Source organism: Ixodes scapularis, unplaced genomic scaffold, assembly GCF_016920785.2.
Source record: "Ixodes scapularis isolate PalLabHiFi unplaced genomic scaffold, ASM1692078v2 PGA_scaffold5__190_contigs__length_132052651, whole genome shotgun sequence".
Lineage (NCBI taxonomy): Eukaryota > Metazoa > Arthropoda > Arachnida > Ixodida > Ixodidae > Ixodes > Ixodes scapularis.
In genome coordinates this window covers 120,232,253-120,241,971 of record NW_024609880.1, presented here as the reverse complement: position 1 = coordinate 120,241,971, position 9,719 = coordinate 120,232,253, and positions in this window count along the sequence as shown.

The following is a 9,719-nucleotide window of genomic DNA, read 5'->3' as shown; positions in this document are numbered from 1 at the left end:
AGCCTTGACGCAAGTGCACGATTGTTGTTACATACGAAGCTAGAGACAACTTAAGATTTATCACGCTTTTAATTGTGCTGAGCCCAGCCATAGATATCGACTATACTCCGTCTCACAGGTTGTGCGCAGCAAAGACGAAGGCAAGGGCAGGAGGGCGTAGGACTGCAGTGAGTTTTGTTTGCGTAAGCGCTTGCACAAGAACGGCACATTTAAAAGCAACGTCCTCGTGCCTTTGCACCTGCTGCAGACAACTTGTGGGATGGAACACAGGCAATGACATTACCTGATAAACGCCAATCAAGAGCAGCGCCGCCTTGTGGAAGTATGGCGGGTCCACCTGAACGCAACTGCGTAGCCTTGGCTGTCATGGCCGGTCCTGGGGCGTCTCAGAGGGCCAAGTAGTGACGTGCTGGCGTCACCAAGTGGCAAAGCCGATAATCGTGCCAGGCTGAAAGTAGCCTTGCCTGTGCTCTGTGGGATACGAAGCAAGTGACGTAACAAATGAACCCCTCTCCGATGGCAACTGGTCAAGCGCCTGCCAGAGTGGGTCATTTGGAACAAAAAATATGGCCATCCACCAGAATTACAAACGCGCGATTGTTATATATGGATATAATTGATCACATCCTACTTACGTTTGAACGTACCAAGCGTTCTGTCCACATCTAAAGGGCAGGTATGTGTTCCCTCTGCCCCCCCCCCCCCCCCCCCCCCCCTCTATACACAAACTCAACTCGGTTACGTCACGGCGCGGTGGTGGCGTGTCAGCCGCACTTCCCGCCTGGGGCTGTCGGTGGAAGTACCCCATGTGAGACCTGTATTCCTGCATTGTTTTGAAAGGAACCAGACAAAAACCTGCTTTCTCGTCAAAACTCGGCGACTGGGCCTGTACCAAGAGAGTCGAGGAAGCTTTGAAGGTCAGTTTTCATGTGCTCGGTTCGTCCGAGAACGTGGATATGAGCCGTGAAAAAAGAAAACCAGACGCTGTCGGACCACGATTGCTTGGGCGGGAAGCACTCTGGGTTGAATTCACGGATACTTGTGGTCATCAGATTTATTTGATGAGCATGAACACCTGGAAACCGTCGAGTTGTACGAATCACCTGCGGACTACGCTGAGTGCGTCTTCAAGTTAAACGGCCGCCTGATCGTTCGAACTGTTTTCTGCTCTTTCAAACGTTTCTGCTTGTCGTCTGCTCTTTTAGACGACACCGGCCCGTAGACCAAGTGTCGGCCTGGTACTTTCGATAAGAAGTGCAGGCCTCAAAAGACTGAAGTTTGAAGGTTGGTAAGCAGGCTCGATATAAACAGTAGGTACAAGGGGATGTTGATCATTGTTACCAGGGGGCGTCACTGACTTAATATGCCTGGTTCACTTGGTCTGATTGTGCTTGCGATTTTCAGTATCGACGCCGACCATTTCAGCTATGATTCATGGTTTTGCAGCCCGGGCGACGTCGCAACTGAAAATTGCGAGCAAAATCTTATCCTACGAATCACGCTTTAGCATACGTTCAGCGGCGTTCGTGCGGAATGAATCGCATCATGTCACATCATTCACGCGAAGTTTTTTGGTTCAACAAGCCTCGGTAATTTCGTTGAGGCCGGTCAAGTAGTCTGGCATTGGCAGGAAGACGTAGAATCAACAATTCAAACGCGAAAACGGGCAGGAGGACTCACACCGACGCCAACAACATTGCATTTCAATGGTTTGTTTATGGGCGACGGCGAGCTTCTTGCCCACACTCTATCGCACATGCGCGGTGCCGGTGGCATCCGCTAGGGGCGCTCCAGTTTGTTTGTAAACATAAGTTATAAGTTGGTGTATAACACTGCCACAAATATCAACAATAATGTAAGCAACCTTGGTTTTTTTCTCAAAGGTTTAGCAAGCACCGTGTTTCTGGCGGATTTGTCTTTTCGTCGACGAAATGCCTCGAATATGCATATTCATTGTTGGCAAGTGCTTTATTTCATTTCATTTTTCTGACTCCGCTGTTAGGGGGTTCAATGAGTTCCGATCCAAATTGGTGTAAAGGTTTTTTGTTTTGTTGCCAGAGCAGATTGACCATGCACAATCCATGACAGAACAGCACACGACATAACAGCACGCGACAAAACAGCACGGTCAAAACAGCACGCGTCAAAACAGCACACCGTCAAAACAGCACGGCGACAAAACAGCACACGTCAAAATAGCACGCGACAAAGCAGCAGAGCGTCAAAACAGCCCAGCAACAAAACAGCACAACGTCAAGACATGACATTGACAATATAGCTAGGTTTCGACGTTTTAGGTTTGTATTATTTGGAATTCCGCGCACTTTGTTGCGACCGAGGTGTTCCCCAGGCAGCCTCAGGCAGGGCCAGGCGAGGACAGGAACCGCAGGCCGAATCCAGGCGGGGACATCAGGAGACGGGAGGGTGTCTCGCGATAAACTCTGTTTTATTACATATGTACAGACGTTTCTTGTTCGTCGGAGAGCACACCTTGCGGCCTCTCGTTTGCTCTTTTTATACAGTCGCTGTTGATGTTCCAGCGGTTGGCAGCCAATGGTGGCCGAACTGCCAACGAACGTCATGTTCAGGCCCCGCCCCCTCTCATCCTCTCGAGCGCGCACACACATACACGCACACACTACAGCGTCGGACGGGCTTTCTAATCCGGCGCCGGGGCATTCTTGACCTCGATAAGCCGCGCCCGGAGTCGGTGACGAAAGGTCCGCTGTCAGCTCGTGAGACGTTGACCGTGATGGAGGTGATCCCCTCATTATGCGGCGTCGTGGCTCGGGAAAGGTTTAGCGGGATAATCCGCAAGTGGCGCCGGACAAAAACTTGAGCCGAACGTACTCGGCCGGAAGTCCCGCCGCCGGCGTCGTCCCCCGGAATCCTCTCCCGGTGGGGCAGCTGGTTCCTGGATGGACTGACCCCCGCAGCCAGAGTGAAGAGTCCGGCTCAGCTCCGCTCCCAGGTGTGGCGGCGTCCAAGCGGCGCCGGGCGATGTGTTCTGTCAACAACGGCTCAGACGGCCGGTCGCCGATCCTAAATGCGAAGGCCAAACCCCGCCGGGTGGAAAAGAAGGGAAGGCGAAGGAAAGACGTGACCTTCGCCAAGGCCTATCGCAACAACACCTCCGCCGCCACTGAGCTCATCAGGAGGGCAGCAGTCCCACACTGCTGCGCTGACTCGATGAGTGCCTCGCTTTCTTGGGAGAGGGTCCGATGATCATCTCCTGCCTTGAGACGTAGGCGAGGGTCGGGTCCAAATCTCTGGAGTGGGGGACCTCAACTCAGGTCACAAGAGGAAGGCGTGGGTGAGACAAACATAGCAAGTCACGATCCCAGTAGTGACAAGTGCTTCGCTTTCCTCCCCCGATCCGCCAGACCAAAAAAAATAAAGACAACCCCCTCCACCTACTACCTAAAATCTCCCTCACTCGACACTCGAGCTCAGGCTGTCACTAAGCCGTTTAAAGTAAACCATACCCCAAACCAGGCAAACAGAAACAAACGTTATGGTAGCGTGCTTTGACATAAAAACACAATCACAAAATCAAGATGACCCTTTCCAAGGATTGAAACAAACAAAAAACTTTACAAATTTGTACAATCCGATCATGGAGCTCGTTCATGTCTTAGAAGCCGCGGCTTAGATAATCAGCGTTCCTCTTTTAGCTGTGCCCCTTTTTACCTCGCCTCGAAGGCCTATTACCGTGAAGCGAGATAAACTTTAGAGCTTGCTAACACAACGCACTGCGGCTCAACAAAACGCGAAAACGGACTCCCGTGAAAAGAACACGTTATGTACCGTTACGTAACTTACATAGGATATATCCCTATTAAATTCAAGCGCGTCCTCCATAAGGCAAACTATACCGAGGATAAAACCGCTTTAAAGGGACACTGACACCTCCCAAAAGATTTTTTTCATTTTTTGCCAGGCGCTTCAATATGGTGTCGGAGGACTACCCAATTAATATTTTGCAACAGAGTAGCGTATTTTTTTAATAAAGCCAAAAGACGCAACTGCTCGAAACCGAAACCCAAACCCGACGGAGGTCGGAGAAGTGGAGAGAAGAGAGTGAGTAACGGAAGTCACGTGGCTACACCCGACCGTGCGTTTTTTTTTTTTTTTTCTCTTCGTAGCAGACGACACGACATGCGGCGTGCGATGCGGCGTGCGGGAACTGCTCGCCGGGCTATTCTTTTGCAGTTATGTTAGTTCCGTTCGTTGTTCTGTACTCCAAGATGAGTTATTTCGTACATTGAGGAGTTGGAGATGAGTAGTGAGTGCCCGTGGTGAATTTCTATGATCGGCTTCGAAAAGAATACACCCAAGATGTTGCGTGAAGGGCCGGCTCACATGTCCTGCATCCGAAAAAAAGTGGCATTGTGCGACAGAGTTTCCGAAAGATCAACGGGATCGGGACCAATGGCTGGCTGCAATTCCTGTAGAACAGTTACGGGCACCTCGGAAAGCGGACGCTACCTGATTTATATGCTCCTTGCATTTTGTGGAAAGTGATTACATTGAGTTCGCAGGTGTCAAAACGGAAATCCCATACCATTTAATTCAGCGAAATATCGTCCACAACATTTGTTTGTTATTTTTTTGTTCGTTTCTTCAGTGATGATTGCAAAAAAAAAAAGAAAAAGATATGTAAACATCGAGAAATGATTGAAAAAAAAAATGCACGGGGGATCGAACCCGGTCCTACCGCGTGTAAACCGGATGTCTCTCCCACTGAGCTACTGGGGCATCTCCTTTCTGCTGGATCTCTTTCCTTAGTAATAATTCAGCCGGTAAACTGTAAGTTGGAAAGTTTGCTGTCGATTTTTCTCTAGCAAAAACACTCCCGGGTCGAAGTCGGGAAGCACCACGCCACCACGCTTTGGGGACATTCGCACCTAGTAAAGAAATCGTACGCGTGCATATTCAACTCGAAGTAGACACGTCGTGCTTGACGTTTGCGCGAGCGATGTCTTTAGCCACGAGAAGGGAGCAACGGCTCGGCGACGTCTTCGTGCAAATCGACTTGGTGGCCGGGCGTGTCGTACGGGATGAATACCAATTCTTCTGACCAGTCCCAAATTTCTCTTTTAACGGTAGACAGAATTCGCCGGTACCGCGAACGACAGTTCTGAAATAGAGGTCCCACGCCCATCGTTCGCTACCATCGCCGTCCCCGCGAGTCCCACGATACGCGAAACGACGAACGCACAAAATGCTTCCGGTTGTCTGTGGAACTTTTTTTTTCAAACAACGTATTTACAGCTTTTTAGAAGCCACAAAAAATGGGTTTCATATTTTTTTCTATTTTTAATATTCAGTGTGTGCCTTCAGTGACCCACGACTTTGATTAAATTTGGTGGTCGCATCGATACCTTAGAAAACGGCCCGTGACCGCGAAAAAGAGAGTGAGCGAGACTCGAACCGGCCAGTTCTTGATCGCCGGTTTTCGGGCTGAAAGAAACCGAATTTCGAGCCGCAAATTCTGTTCTGGGTAGTTGAGCTCTCATATGTCACGTACAACTAAAAACCTCGGCGAGCATAAATACCCTGTCAGTGTCCCTTTAAAAGAACTCTACCGCCGACACGACGAACTGAAGCCGAACAACACGCAAAACTCAGACTCCCGAAAAAGAAAAGCTATTCATACCACTTGCCAAGCCGACTTCAGGAAAAGACATTCAAATTAAGCTTTCCCCTTTTCTGGCGGCCTCTGCCTCGTCCGCTTTCACTGGCGAGAACTTGCGCTCTAACCTACACCCAGTCTGTTCTCGGTGCCACTCTCACCAGAAAAGCCCTGGTCCCCAGACTCGAAAGTTTCCTCAAAGCCACAGTGGGAAAGTTCTGACTTGATTTCCGCATCTGACTTAAACTCCCGCTGAAGAACAAGCTGCGAGGCGAGCACGCACTCATAGGACCCGAGGTACTTGGACGAGATTGTGGATTTGTCCAGCAAGGTTCCTGCATTCTGTCGATCATCTTCTCTTCTCGTCGTGGAAGCATGAGACGAATGTGACGGCTTGACTCTCGGCATCCTTACGCTGCGTGACTCCTCGCAGCCTTCGCTCTTCTCGTCCGAGCGGCTCTGTCTCGTCATTTCCGCATCTAGTGTAGATTTGCTGGTGTCGCATCCAGGCCCTTTGCTCGCACTTCTGGTCTGGATCGATGGCTCCTTGGGATAGGTGTCCTGGCGTTTGCTTTCTCCCGGCCTCGAAGAGAACTTTCTGCAGTTGCGCGCACTGAGCCTCTTAAAGCGCCGCTGCTTCGAACCTTTTTGCTTTTTCAGCTTTAGCTTCCTAGCGTCACCGCTGTGCTCCTTGCTCCTCCAGCCGCTGTCGGTTGGTGCTTTCTTGGGGTGGTTATCTTCACGATTTCCGTCTCCCAGCCCAGACGACGGCTTTCTCTTTCTGGAGTTGCTCTTCTTCAGCTTCTGGTGACGTTGTTGATTGGATGGGGCCGGGCCGGATTGGAGGGCACCGACCCTGCGCAGCCTCCTCTTCTTGGGTCTCTTTTGAGTGAACGGCCCGCTCATGTCGGCGCTTGAATTGTCGCCATCAGACTTGCCGTGCCATGATCGGGATGACCTCTCGGACCGCCTGCGCTTCGGATCTTCTCGCTTGCCCAGACTTGACTCTTCCTCGTCGCAGCCAAGCCCCTTGCTTTCGCAGCCGCTGTCCGTCAATACTTCCTTGGGATGAATATCCGCGGGATTTCTGTGTCCCAGTCTCGACGACCGCTCCCTTCTGCGAGACTCGCCTTCGCCAGATTTCCAAAAATGCCCTTCATCAGAAATGTCCGCACTAGGACGGAGAACGCTGATCTCGGGTTGCCTCTTCCTCCTATGTCTTTTCCGTCTGGACGGACACCCGATGTCGTTCTGCGATGGAGGCGAGGTTTTCGAGGGACCCTGCTCCGGATTTTTCTCATCCAGCCTGGTTCTCTCCGCGCCCCCCTTGGATCCCTTTCTCTTGCAGCCGCCGCCGGCTGATGGATCCTTGGGATGGGTGCCTCCGCGCTTCCCCCTTTCCGGCCTGGACGACTTCTGCTTCTGGCTCGACGCGTCGCGCCTCTGTTGACGTTGCTGATCAGAATCGTTCGGAGCAGGACGGAAAACACTGACCCTGCGCTGCTTCCTCTTCTGTTCCTTCTTTCCAGAAGGACGGCTCGAACAGGACGCTTTTTCTGAGCACCCCTGACTCTGGTCTCGCTCGTCCAGCCCCGGCTTGGTCTCGGAGTTCCACGGGGGACGGCCAGGACGACCCACTTCCTGCTCCGCCTCCCCATCCGCTGACTTCTCCACGTTGCTTTCCTCGAGTTGGATAGACTTCCGCGGCGGCATCACCATGCTGGCCTTGTCTTCGTCCCCCAGGAAGCAGACGTCAGATGCTTGAGAGGCCTCTTCTCTTCCTTTGGCGGGATCCCCTCCAACTTCCAGCGCATCAGGTCTGGAGTCGGCGTTGTGCGGAACGGCGTCGGTAGTCCCGTCGGCACGAAGACCCTGGTCGTCGGTTAAATTGAACTCTTCCTCTTCAACCTTTTCTTTCTGACCCACCGTCTCTGCCGCTACCTGACGCGTTCTAGCTCCGCTTAGTGCAACCGCTCTTTCCCTCCTGGACACAAGGTCTTTTTCTCGTGGCTTCGGATCACCCTCGTACGTGAACCAGTGAGGAAATGTCGCTGCTAGGTACTTCGAGTCTGTGAGCTCTACTACTACCGTTCTTCTTTGAGACCGAACTTCCTGCATCAACGTCTCAATCTCGAGCCTTTTCTCCGCCAATTCACGAACCCGCTTCTCGCGTTCACGTTCGCGCTTTTCGTCCCGCTCCTGCTTTTCAGCCTTCGCTCTTTCGTCCCGCTCCCGCTTTTCAGCCTTCGCTCTTTCGTCCCGCTCCTGCTTTTCAGCCTTCGCTCTTTCGTCTCGCTCCCGCTTTTCAGCCTTCGCTCTCTCGTCCCGCTCCTGCTTTTCAGCGTTCGCTCTTTCGTCCCGCTCCCGAATCAGCTCCCAAGCCTCCTGAAGCTCTACGTCGGACACTTCCTTTTCGCGAAGTAGCTCCATGATCGGCTTTCTTCGCCTTGCCTGCCCCACGCTTATGCCAAGCTCCTCGCATACCGCCACCAAATCAGGAATGCGTAGCTCACTGACTTCCATGATCCCGAGTGTCGCAATCTCCCTCCCCTATCTAACTCAGTCAGCTTGAACTTCGCTTTTTCTGAGCCGAAAGGGCAGCCTTCTACTCGCGTACTTAACACTGAGCAAAAGGTCTGGCAAATCAAGGGAAAATTGCAAAGCACTCACCCGTACCAGGAACCATGAGCAGGCACGTCATCCCACCGCTGCCAACCAGTTGTTGCGACCGAGGTGTTCCCCAGGCAGCCTCAGGCAGGGCCAGGCGAGGACAGGAACCGCAGGCCGACTCCAGGCGGGGACATCAGGAGACGGGAGGGTGTCTCGCGATAAACTCTGTTTTATAACATATGTACAGACGTTTCTTGTTCGTCGGAGAGCACACCTTGCGGCCTCTCGTTTGCTCTTTTTATACAGTCGCTGTTGATGTTCCAGCGGTTGGCAGCCAATGGTGGCCGAACTGCCAACGAACGTCATGTTCAGGCCCCGCCCCCTCTCATCCTCTCGAGCGCGCACACACATACACGCACACACTACAGCGTCGGACGGGCTTTCTAATCCGGCGCCGGGGCATTCTTGACCTCGATAAGCCGCGCCAGGAGTCGGTGACGAAGGGTCCGCTGTCAGCTCGTGAGACGTTGACCGTGATGGAGATGATCCCCTCATTATGCGGCGTCGTGGCTCGGGAAAGGTTTAGCGGGATAATCCGCAAGTGGCGCCGGACGAAAACTTGAGCCGAACGTACTCGGCCGGAAGTCCCGCCGCCGGCGTCGTCCCCCGGAATCCTCTCCCGGTGGGGCAGCTGGTTCCTGGATGGACTGACCCCCGCAGCCAGAGAGAAGAGTCCGGCTCAGCTCCGCTCCCAGGTGTGGCGGCGTCCACGCGGCGCCGGGCGACGTGTTCTGTCAACAACGGCTCAGACGGCCGGTCGCCGATCCTAAATGCGAAGGCCAAACCCCGCCGGGTGGTAAAGAAGGGAAGGCGAAGGAAGGACGTGACCTTCGTCAAGGCCTATCGCAACAACTTTTATTTTGTTTTTATTCAAAACAAAAGTTTTCGGTTTATTGCGGTGAATATTTGTAGACTCATAAACTTCTCAGTTATATTAGGTTTATTGACGAAAACCAGTATACTAACGAAAATGCAATAATTAAAAGCGTTTGTGTAAAATGTATATGGAGTACCAGGTACTGGTCTTCTTATTTTTGCCATCTTTGACAGCCGAGGCGACCTGTTTTGTACGATGCACTGGGGCCTTATCGTATCTGACATTACCGTCGTGTGCTCGTATTTGTACACAGGACGAGCATGAGCTTCAGTACCACTTCGGTCGGAGAGGCAAATATCAAAATGGAGAAATGAGCAAGCGTTGTACTTGGTGCGTTTTCCCCCATTTTCACGACTGCGAGAGGTGATAAAATCGCGCCGACGGCAGAAATGAGAATAATACACTCGTATTTATGCCCTCCTCTAGTAGACGGAAACTAGGGGTGTTAAACAATGCGCGGCATTTACGGACGCTCTTGATTTGCGTTGTTTGATTTCACGATTAAACTCTCTTCTTTTAACAAAAGAATTCGGCACA